Source organism: Muntiacus reevesi, chromosome 13 (assembly GCF_963930625.1).
Source record: "Muntiacus reevesi chromosome 13, mMunRee1.1, whole genome shotgun sequence".
NCBI classification, from domain to species: Eukaryota; Metazoa; Chordata; class Mammalia; order Artiodactyla; family Cervidae; genus Muntiacus; species Muntiacus reevesi.
Window position 1 is genome coordinate 31,784,448 of NC_089261.1, and position 11,099 is coordinate 31,795,546.

At 36.1% G+C, this 11,099-nt stretch overlaps 1 long non-coding RNA gene across 1 annotated transcript; it reads right to left on the reverse strand.

Moving 5' to 3' along the window:
• Window positions 1-664: 664 nt before the first annotated feature.
• On the reverse strand, window positions 665-2,967 carry LOC136145537 (uncharacterized). Its single transcript, XR_010658806.1, has 3 exons — window positions 2,876-2,967; window positions 2,592-2,675; window positions 665-830 (listed from the first exon to the last, which is right to left on the reverse strand). It is a non-coding gene; the product is annotated as an uncharacterized lncRNA (long non-coding RNA).
• Window positions 2,968-11,099: the final 8,132 nt, after the last annotated feature.

Below are 11,099 nucleotides of genomic sequence, written 5' to 3' on the forward strand. Positions count from 1 at the left end.
CATAGTTTCCCTTCATTTCTGCATGTTCTCACTTCTCTGATTAAACTTATTCTTTGTGAAGTTTTTCCACAGACAAAAAGCAGGCTGAGTACATGATGGGAAAGAACCAGATAGTTCTGCTCCATTTCAAAAAGGATTATGCCCTGGGAATGCCAAAAACCCTTTCATAAATTCATCCTGCAACCATTTTTTATACTGAAACAGGCGACACCTGTGTAAATAGGAAAAGCTTCTTTCATTTCTGATGATACACATTTCTTAAGGCTCATTTAGACAATAGATTTTATAATATACAAAGAGAATAAAGATATTTTAATTACAGGTGACTCCTAAGCAGAACTGGAAAGCAAGGAATTGAAATCTTCAAAATAGAACAAGGAAAAGAAGAAAAGAAAAAAGAAGAATTCACATCATTATCACACGCATCAACATCATCATCATCATAATTTGGCTCAATAAGTAACCATGGAGACTAGGTGCTTTAAGAAGTTTGGCCAAATGAGGTAAGTTTGCAAACAGGAGTTTATTAGCATAAGTGAAAAATCCACTGGCTATACTAAAATGCAGAGAAATCACACTGCAAAATACATGAAGACACAACCATACACAGTGAGGTCAAATCAAAACTAGATCAAAATAATGGAGTTTACTGATCATCTCCAAGTGATAGAAATATTGAAATGCTTTTAAAGTACATCCTGATGGTATAAACATAACTTTAAATAATCTTTTGCTGAGTGAAGATATTGTTGATTCTAGTAACTGATCCAGAAAGTAATGCATCCTTCTCTTCCTGTCACTCTCATTTATGAAATTCAGATTCATTTCTCCTAAAAGAGATAGAAATAAGGAAGAAAGGGGAAAAGTGAGTTCCATAACCCTCACAGATCAAAGAAATTAACTTTCTATGAGGTGAAAAATAATGTCAACTTGAAAAATTAAATATCTCATTCTGAAGACAGTAAGTGTAATATAACAACAAATGCAATCTTTCCATTTGCTGAGAAAACCTTTCAAGCAACAAGTTTGAGAAAAGATGAAAACATCATTATATCAGTTACTAACACCGCAAAACAAATCTCCACAGAATTTGGCATCATGAAACAGTAATAATGGTGTTATTTCTCATGATTTTTATCTGTTAGGAATCCATAAAGAAATTGGTTAGGCGGGTGAGACAGACTCCCCCACGAAGCTGCAGGCAGATTGTAGGTGAAAAGGAGGCAGCTAGAGGCTGGTCATCCATCTCTCTCCTCAAATAGTCTCATAGCTTTCCCATGACATCTTTTTCTGGACTTCCTGACAGCAAGAGGACCTCATGGCAATGGAACTATTTATGTTACAGGTCAGGATTCCAGAGGGAGGGTGTCAGTGAGCAATGTGGAGGTTGAATCTCCTCTATGACCTAGCCTTGGAGGTCATCAAACAGCCTTTGGGTCTCATTTGACTAGTCAAAAGCCTCAGCAGTCTTTGCTGTCTCAAACGCATGGGATGTAAATCTAACCTCTCAACAGAAAGAGTGTGAAAGACAACACTGTCAGAAGATCGTGTGGCTTGACTATCTTGGGAAAGAACAATTTTTCATATTGTACCTTCCAAACCACATGGTCTCCTGAAAATATGTCTTTCACACTTCTTTCACTCAGAGGTGAAATATCACATGCAAGCTTATTTTTCATTAGAATACGGCAATAACAAAGATAACACCGTGTCTCACTTAATCCCATCACTACTTCCATTTTATACTTGCAAAATTTGAGCTACACAGCGTACTGAGATACAGAGTGAAGTAAGTCAGAGAGAGAAAAACAAACATTGTACATTAATGCAAATATGTGGAATCTAGAAAAATGTTGCAGAGGATACTATTTGCAAAGCAAAAATAGAAATGCGGAGGTAGAGAACAAATGTACAGATGCCAAGGGGGGAGAGGAGGGAAGAGAGGAATTGGGAGATTGAGATTGACATATATGCACAACTGATATTATGTATAAAATAGATAATGAATGAGAACCTACTGTATAGCACAGGGAACTTTACTCAGTGCTCTGTAGTGACTTAAATGGGAAGGAAATAAAAAAAAGAGGATATATGTGTATACATTGGAGAAGGAAATGGCAACTCACTCCAGTAATCTTGTCTGGAGAATCCCATGGACAGAGGAACCTGGAGGGTTACAGTCCATGGGGTCACAAAGATTGGACACGACCAAGCGACTAACACATACACACACACACACGTGTGTATACATAACAGTTGATTCACTTTGCTGTACATCAGAAAATAGCACAATGCTGTCATGTGTTATTTAAAGCAACAAAGCAACTATACTCCAATAAAAACTAATTTTAAAAAAAGATAGCAGTGAAAATATTACTGCCAACATATAAACATAGATTGACCCATTTCAAATTCCAATTGCTTTCCATTACACTGTCATTGTATAATTATTTTAATACTAACCTAACCAATCACCCTCATATCATGCCAGTTCATCAATGAATGTTTTATTTATCATAAAGGCCTACTTCTCAATAGCACTCAAGTGGAAACTCAGCACCACACTCAGCAACATATTTAGCTTTACTTACATCACTTGCTCATTCCATATCTGTTGTCACAGTTTATTCTTAATTTATTTGATCTAAATTCCTAGCAGATAGCAAAGTCTCCAACTGAAAGAAGAAAATATTGTGAGGAATTAATTTCTTCAAATTCTCTTCCCTCCCCATCAAAATTATCTTGAATCCTGTTTGTCTCTTTTCATTCTGTTCCTAGTTGAGTCCAAAGCTAATTCTTTCCCCTTTATTTTGAATCTCCTCCCTTCCTGTCTGCTCTGAGAATTTTCCTTCTTAATTATGTCCACTTATTTTACCTTCAACCTCCCTTCAGTCTTGGCTCTTTCTCTTCCTTTTAAAAACAAACTCACATTTCTTATCCTGGAAAAAATAACCCTTCTCAAGTCTGTTCCTCTCTCTGTTAAGCCACTTCCCTTCCTGATTTCCTGTCAAGTCTAAATTGCTTATCAGTACGGTTTATGTTAGATGGATTCATTTTATTAGCTCTCGCTTTGTGACTAATTTTGTTCTGGTTTCAGCCTCTTGCTTCTTTAAGCAATTCTTTCAAGTGACACAGCTTTAGTCCAACTCCATGAGGAGGGTACAAGAGTTGAATCTGCATCCTTTTATAGTAAATATCCTTCTCCTAACCTTCATTCAAGGTTCAATATTTGCCGTGGATAAAGATTTTGCTTGATGGATTTTATCAGCTTCTTGTTAAAAGTGTTTACTCCTTTTCCTTAATGTGGACAGTCAGAAGTGGGATAGCTGGATCATATGGTTGTCTTAATTTTAATTTCTTAGGCAAACTCCATACTATTTTCTGTAGCAGCTGTACCAATTTAAATTCCCACCAACTGAGCACAAGACTTTCCTTTACCTCACATCCTCAATGCTGCTTGTTATTATTGTCTTTTCAATGATACCCCTTCTGACAGGAATGAGGTGATAACTCCCTGTGGTTTCAATTTACATTTTCATGATGATCAGTGACATTACACACCTTTTCATGTACCTGCTGGCCATGTGTGTGACCTTTGGAAAAATGTCTATTCAGCTCCTCCACATGTTTTTTTACTGGGCTATTTGTAGGTATTATATATTAAGTTGTATGAGTTTCTAGCATATTTTGGATATTTTCTTTCTATTGGTGATTTCCTTTGTTCTGCAAAAGCTTTTTAGTTTGACATAGTCTCATTTGTTTATTATCGTTTCCTTTGCGGTTGCTGTCCAATAAAAAAATTATTGCCAAAACCTGTATCAGTTAAGGAGCTTATGCTTTATGTTTTCTTTTTTATAGTTTCAGGTCTTATGTTCAAGTTCTTTAGTCCATTTGGGTTAATTTTTGTGTATGGTGTTAAGTAGTGGTCCAATTTCATTCTTCCATGAGTAGCTGTCCAGTTTTCCCAAAACAATTTACTGAACAGACTATTTTTTTTCACATATATCCTTGGCTCCTTTGTCAAAATTAATTGACCATAATATGCATGGTTTATTTCTGGGCTCTCTTCTGCTACATCTATTTTTTATGTCAATATCATACTGTTAGTTACTGTATCTTTCTAATATAGTTTGAAATCAGGATGTGTGATGCCTCCAGCCTTGTTGTTCTTTCTAGAGATTATTTTATTATTCAAAATCTTTCATATAAATTTTAGGATTGGTTTTTCCCTTTTCTAGATACGTATTCAAATGAAATAAATTCATTACTATAAAATATTCTATGCTCTCACGTAGCCGCGTTATTGATAGCAGTTAGGGTATGGAAAAAAATCTAAATTAAATGTCCATTGATAAAAGTGTTAAAAGTATGATTTCTTTTTCTTTCACAAATGTTATCCAGCCTTAAAAAAGAAGGAAATCCTGTCATTTGCAACAGCATGAATGAAACTGAAGGATGTTGTGTTCAGTGAAACAAGCTAGGCAGAGAAAGACAAATGCCTCATGATCTCACTTATATCTAGAACCTAAAAATAAAATCCAACTCATAGAAGCAGGGTGTAGAAAAGTGGTTGTCAGTTCAGTTCAGTTCAGTCGCTCAGTCATGTCTGACTCTTTGCGACCCCATGAATCGCAGCACGCCAGGCCTCCCTGTCCGTCACCAACTCCTGGAGTTTACTCAAAGAGTGGTTACCAGAGGCCAAAAGGTGGGGGAGATAAAGAGTGATTGGTAAAACAGTATGAACTTTCAGCTATCAGATGAATAAGATCTGAGGATTTGATGTATACTATGGTGACTCTTATTGATAACACTGTATTGTAAAATTGAAATTTGCTAAGAGAATAGAACTTAAGTGTTTTCACCAAAAAAAGCAGAAAAATAACAAGTAATTACATGATATGATGAGTGTGTTAATTATCAATGGAAAGAATCCTTTTACATTGTATGTGTATGTCAAATTAACACATTGTATACTTTGAATATCTTACAATTTTATTATCACTTATAAGTCCATAAAGAAAAAAAAAATATCCAGTCCCATGACTCCAGTAAAATGCCAGTAGCTTGGAAACTCAGGACAAAAATGTTTTCACTTCTCTATTTCTCTCAAGCTTAATGGTTGTCAGAGTACAAGTATCAATTACAATTAATATGCAGATGCTTTTCCTGGTTTAGTGCTTACCTTTTAAAGTCTAGCATGACAACTTCAGTCAGAAAGCTAGGAAATGCTATAATAGGGTGTTTCATCACCCCTGTCCTGATAAACAGGGCTGGCCAGTATTTTTGTCTGCTCATGCAGTCATAATAAAAACCTAGACTGGATGGATTAAAGAACAGAATTTTTTCCCAGTGTTGGAGTTTTGGAAGCTCAACCTCGGAGTGCTGGCAGACTTGGTTCCAAGAGAGAGTTTTCTTCCTGGATTTTAGCTGCCTTCTCCCTGTGTCCTCACATGGCCTTTGTTCAGTGTGTGCATATAAAAAGGGAGAGACAGATTTCTCTTTCTTCTTCTTCTTATAAGGCCACTAATGCGAACATGCGGAGCCCACCCTCATGACCTAATCAACTCCCAAAGACCTCACATCTATATACCATAACATTGGGAGTTAAGGTTTCAATATAGCAATATTGGAAGGACACAAGTAGTCCATCCACAATAGCTGTCCTATAATTGGTTCCAAAATTAGCAAAACCAAAAACTGATTTTAAGGTTGTGATTGAATCCAGAATTATGAACTTCCTCATGAGCTCTGAATTTGACTGGAGTCATAAATGGTCGTTTCTTCTTCCATGGTTATTGTGGAAGCCATCATATTCCCCAGCAGTTATAAATAAGTCTCTGATGTCATTGCAATCTTGGGTCATGATGAATCTTTATTAGTCTTGGATATTTCTGTGGACTCCAGATTAGGACATAAGTCAAGAATAGCAGTCAAAGAGGCAGATGGCCATGTAAAGACAATGGATTGAATGTATATATCTAAATTAATATTATCCCGAAATTGCGTTAAAATGACAATTAAAAGGTTGATTCATGTTGAGGTTTGACAGAAAACAGCAAAATTCTGTAAAGCAATTATCCTTCAATAAAAAATAAATTATTTTTTAAGTGAAAAAAATAAATAAAAAGCACATACCAGAGGATGTGAACAGGAAAAGAATATATCAACAATATTTTTGAACCTGGAAAGCATAAGGATCACAGATCCAATCTAACCCTCACTTTAAAAATCATCATTTGGCTAGAGTCCCAACAGGACCAAATGCCTCTGTAACGTGGAGCAAAGGGAAAACTGAAATACAGAAAGTGTGCTCAAAGCTGTTTGGTAAATAGCTAGACACCTAGATTCTCTTTCCACCCCACCCCTCCAGAAGAACAGTGAGTCCCCAAGTCTGGGAAGACTACTATATGGCTGTTATATGGACAAGAAGAAAAAAAAAATAGAGGATCCATCGATCCAGAGAAATCTGTTGAGAGGATGAACACAAACCAAAAATAGGGGGAATAAATGAACATCGGAAAACTGAATGATAAATTCTGAAACTCTATTATTTCCCCATCTGGGTTCTCAGAACACTGAAAACCAAGAATTCACTCCAGGAAGTGGAAATTCCCAGAACTTGGACTCTGAGCAGCCCTAGAGGGAAAGACCTAAAGAAGTTTTCGCCAACAGAGACTCAGCCAGGTGATACAACAGAGAGACATGAAAGAAACAGATGACATGAAAGAGTGATTTCATATCCGTAGATCTGAGAGATATGACTCTTAACTATGATTCTAGGAACTCCTTAAGTTTACTCAGATCCTTTCAAGATTGGAAGAACTGGAGTCAAGAGAGATCAAATTCGGGCTCTGTGTAAGGCTGGGAATGAATGAAAAACATGGGTCATCACAGAAGAAATCTCGTTTGGCACCTATGGTTCATAGATCATGCTGTAAAGGAAATACAATTCAAGCTCTGATGAGGGTTACAAATCGGCAACTGATAAAAGCACATAGATAACTATTACAGAGAGCAGTCAGGACCTCATAAAGCTAGATTTCAAAGCAAGATGAGGGTGTTTCAAGGTTTCAACTCCACTGTGGGCAACCTGGCATCTTGCAGCCCCAAGGGTATTTCCAAGGGTAACACAAAGAAATAATGTTCCTGGTTGGACAGCTAAAAGAAGACTTGGACATTCGCTCCTGCATTTTACTTGGTCTGTTAATCCTCTTTCTGAGACTAAAAGTGTGTGGGTCTCAATTCACAACAAAAATTAGGTCAAGTCAGATCTATATGGAGCTCAGCATTATCTGCCATTCAGCACATGAGTCAGTTTACTAGATCTGTGGCATGAAATGGGAAGGTTTTGAGCCTGACACTCAATTATCTCTTCAGAGCAGGATGCAGAAAGTGGGGGTACAGACTCAACTAATTTCTAAGAGGTACACCGGCAATGAGAGAGTAGTGGACAAAGGATAGACCATCAGAGAAACAGATCGACACAGAAGATGAGTTACCAGTCATATCAAGGCTAACACCTAGAATGAACTAACACTAGGAAAGTCAAGTTACAGGAAAGATGAAGAAGCTTTATGAATTATTCTCTGAACAAGAAAAAATTGGAGACAGGTCGAATGCTCGGGGGTGAATTGTCTATCTGACCTAAACGATGAAAAAGCAAGCTGACGACAGATTGAAAAAGAAAGAATCAGAGAGACAATTGTGAATTTCAAATACTTAAATGTTTATTTTATGAAAGAGGAATTAGAATTATTTTTGGACCTCTTATTTTTAAAGCTGAGTATACCCCTACTGAATCTGTGCTGCAATCAGTTAAAGACAGGATGGATCCCACTTTAAAAATGTGGTTCAGATGTGGAGGGGTTGCATCACTACACACACACATAAGAGAGTATGAAAAGGTTTATTGCTGACATAATGAGGCTTTCTGGGAATGCAGTGCAGGCTCCCACACAGGTCTGAAAATGGATTCAGAAATTGCAGGGAAGGGAGACAGGCTTAGCTTTTATGGTAATTAGGCAGTGGGGCTGGAGTGAACAGTCCTGCTGGCTGATCAGGACTTGCAGGGTCCAGATTTATTGCTGGTGCCAAAAAAGGAATAATTGCATTTTCTTATCAACTTGCTCAGATGTAGGGCAAAATGGGAAGGCAAGTGATGGACTTGAAAGCTCTTGGCAGTCAAACATCAATAGCACAGTCAGAGTCTTTATTACAATCTAACATACCAAGTTTTGAAATGGCAAGAATTATTCTTAGGAAGGAAAATCTCATTTTTGGAGATTAGATGGCAAAGAATTTACATAAGGCTAACTAGTGTCTTCTTGAGATCTGTGACTCTTATTCTTGCATGATAGATGAGACAACTTAGAAACATCTAATTATCTAAATTCCTAGATCAAACAAAGATTGTCTCAAATGTAGAAGTTTAGAGGTATATTATAATGTGCTTCATACAGCAGCTAATACAACTTTAATGTTATAAGAGCTAAATAATCACTAAAGGAGTTGAATTTTTTTACCACTATTTTAGTTCCAAACTCAGAGAAATTCACAATGACTTGGAAGAAGATGGACATATGAACTTGGTTTCAATCTGGTTAATTCAAGAAGTGCATTTGATTTAACGATATCTCTGACAGTTCACAGATGTCAGTTTTATATTACCTTTTAATACCTATTTAATAATGTTTTCTAAATTACTGCTCATTTTAACATAATATTCCATGTACAAAAGAAAATATACATTTGTTTTGTCATTATAATGTGGTTGGCTAAAAGTTCTGTGTTAAGGATTACCAGTCAGGGACCAGTGTTTTTTCTGAATTAAAAAAAAAGGGAATTAACACAAGCATGTCAGGAATAACATCTGCTAAATGTTCAAATAGAGGCACAATAAATAAATTGGCATGTTTGCTACTTTTCTTGTAAAAAAAATAAAATATATATATATATATAAATTTGAAAAAGTGTTTTAAATTTAAATATTATGGCTAAATAAATGTTAACCTATGACTGCCTGAAATCCTAGAATTAAAAGAGACTGAAGTGAAATTTGCCAATACTACAAAAGTATGTACTTAGACCCAGTTAGTAGAATGGTCTTCTGTATTTCCCCATATTTTGAGAGAAGGATTAAATCAGGCTTGTGTGTGCTGTCTCGGCAAAACTATTTGGTACCCCTGTCCACCTCCCCAATCTTTGTGGTAGATAACAATCATGTAGGCAGAGGGCCTAACTAGACTGATCTATCATTTCCAGGGTTATTTCACAGTTGGTTCCCAGGTGAGTTGAATCTCAGGCTGTTTCTGTTTGGGACTGACCAGAAGATCCCATGTGCCATCCTGAAGTAATCATTCAGTCCAACAACTCAGGGCTAATAAAGCTGTATTTCTGAACCCGAACACTGCACATTGGAATGGCCCTAACACAATTTCTGACCGGTTTTTATTTTAACAAAATGAAAATTCTCAGCACATCAACACTTTGGCTAGTTGATTCCATAATAATGAAGATCTCTACTTAATTTTCAATGCACAATTTTAGTAAAAGGAACATTTAAAGATTTAAACCTCTGTATATGTTTCATCACAATAAATGTACCTAGTATTGGTTTTTTGTGATTGCTGCTTATTATTATTTTTATACTTTAAAAAAAATTCTCCACTTTTTAGCAGTATGGACACTTAAATATTATGGGGGAACATAGAGACATTTTTCTTTCCAATTTCATGTGTGATGCATTGAGTTTGGAATTAATCAATAGGAAAGAAGCACAGAGATAGAAAGCTAGATGTGTGAATCTAGACTAATCCTTGGAAGTCTATACTGTAAAGTTGAGTCAGTGAAGACATTATTGGCTTATCTGATTACCCTGCAAAAATGACTGATGATGAACTAAAATCAGAGATAAATAATAAATATAATAATCACCCTTAATAAAAAGTTATAGTTAAAAATTTGACATATATATTAAGTAAAAAAAAGAAAAATATGTAAAATATAAAGACAAGATTTAAATAATATAATCCTATTATGTAGTAATATCTACTGTTAAAATTAGTTTTATGTACATGTGAGAATATGTTCCTTAAAATATTGCTTCATGCTTTGTGTCTACATATAGAGATAAACATGCAAATAGAAATACGCTGAGAACTTTTACTTTACATGATGTTATGCTATGTTTTTCCATTCTTCTAAATTTCCTTCAAAATTACGGATTTTATATGACTGCATAATCACCCACATTATCAATATGCTATAACTGATGTAAATTTTAACCCTATAACTGGACATTTAGCTTGTGTCTAGAGAGAAGGTTGAATGTCTTTGTCTTAAATAATACTTCAATGACCATGTTGTGGTTGTTTAGTAGCTCATTCATGTCCAACTCTTTGCGACACCATGGACTGTAGCCCACGAGGCTCCTGTCTGTCCATGGGGATTTTCAGGCAAGCATACTGGAATGGGTTGTCTTTTCCTTCTCCAGGGGATCTTCCCAGTCCAGGGATCTAACCAGCATCTGCTACAAGTTTCTTGAACAACAGGCAGATTCTTTATTGCTGAACCAGCAGGGAAGCCCTTACTTGTGTATAAAGATTTGTACTAATGTCTAAGTATTTCCTTTGGACATGAGAACTGCTTTATTGGGTCATAGTATTTTGCCATTACATTCTTATCCAAATTTCTTCATAAATGGTTGCATCCTGTCAGCAGTCTATACTAATGCCTTTTGCATCACACCTGGCCATGTAGGAGATGGAATAAATGTGGATTCAACCCCTGGGTTGGGAAGATCCCCTGAAGGAGGAAATGGCAACCCACCCCAGTATTCTTGCCTGGAAAATTCCATGGACAGAGGAGCAAGCCTGGTGGGCTACAGTCCTTGGGGCCACGAAGAGTTGGACGTGACTAAGCATCATCAATTTTATTGCTGTCATGAATGCTGTCTTTTGAATCAATAACTTCAATATTATACAGGGACATGAGATACCATTGCAAGGTTATATTAGATTTTTGTGATTGTAGGCCAGATATATTCCCCTTTCATGAATCTTACCTCTAAGTTCTTTTCACATTTTCTTTTTAAGTTACTA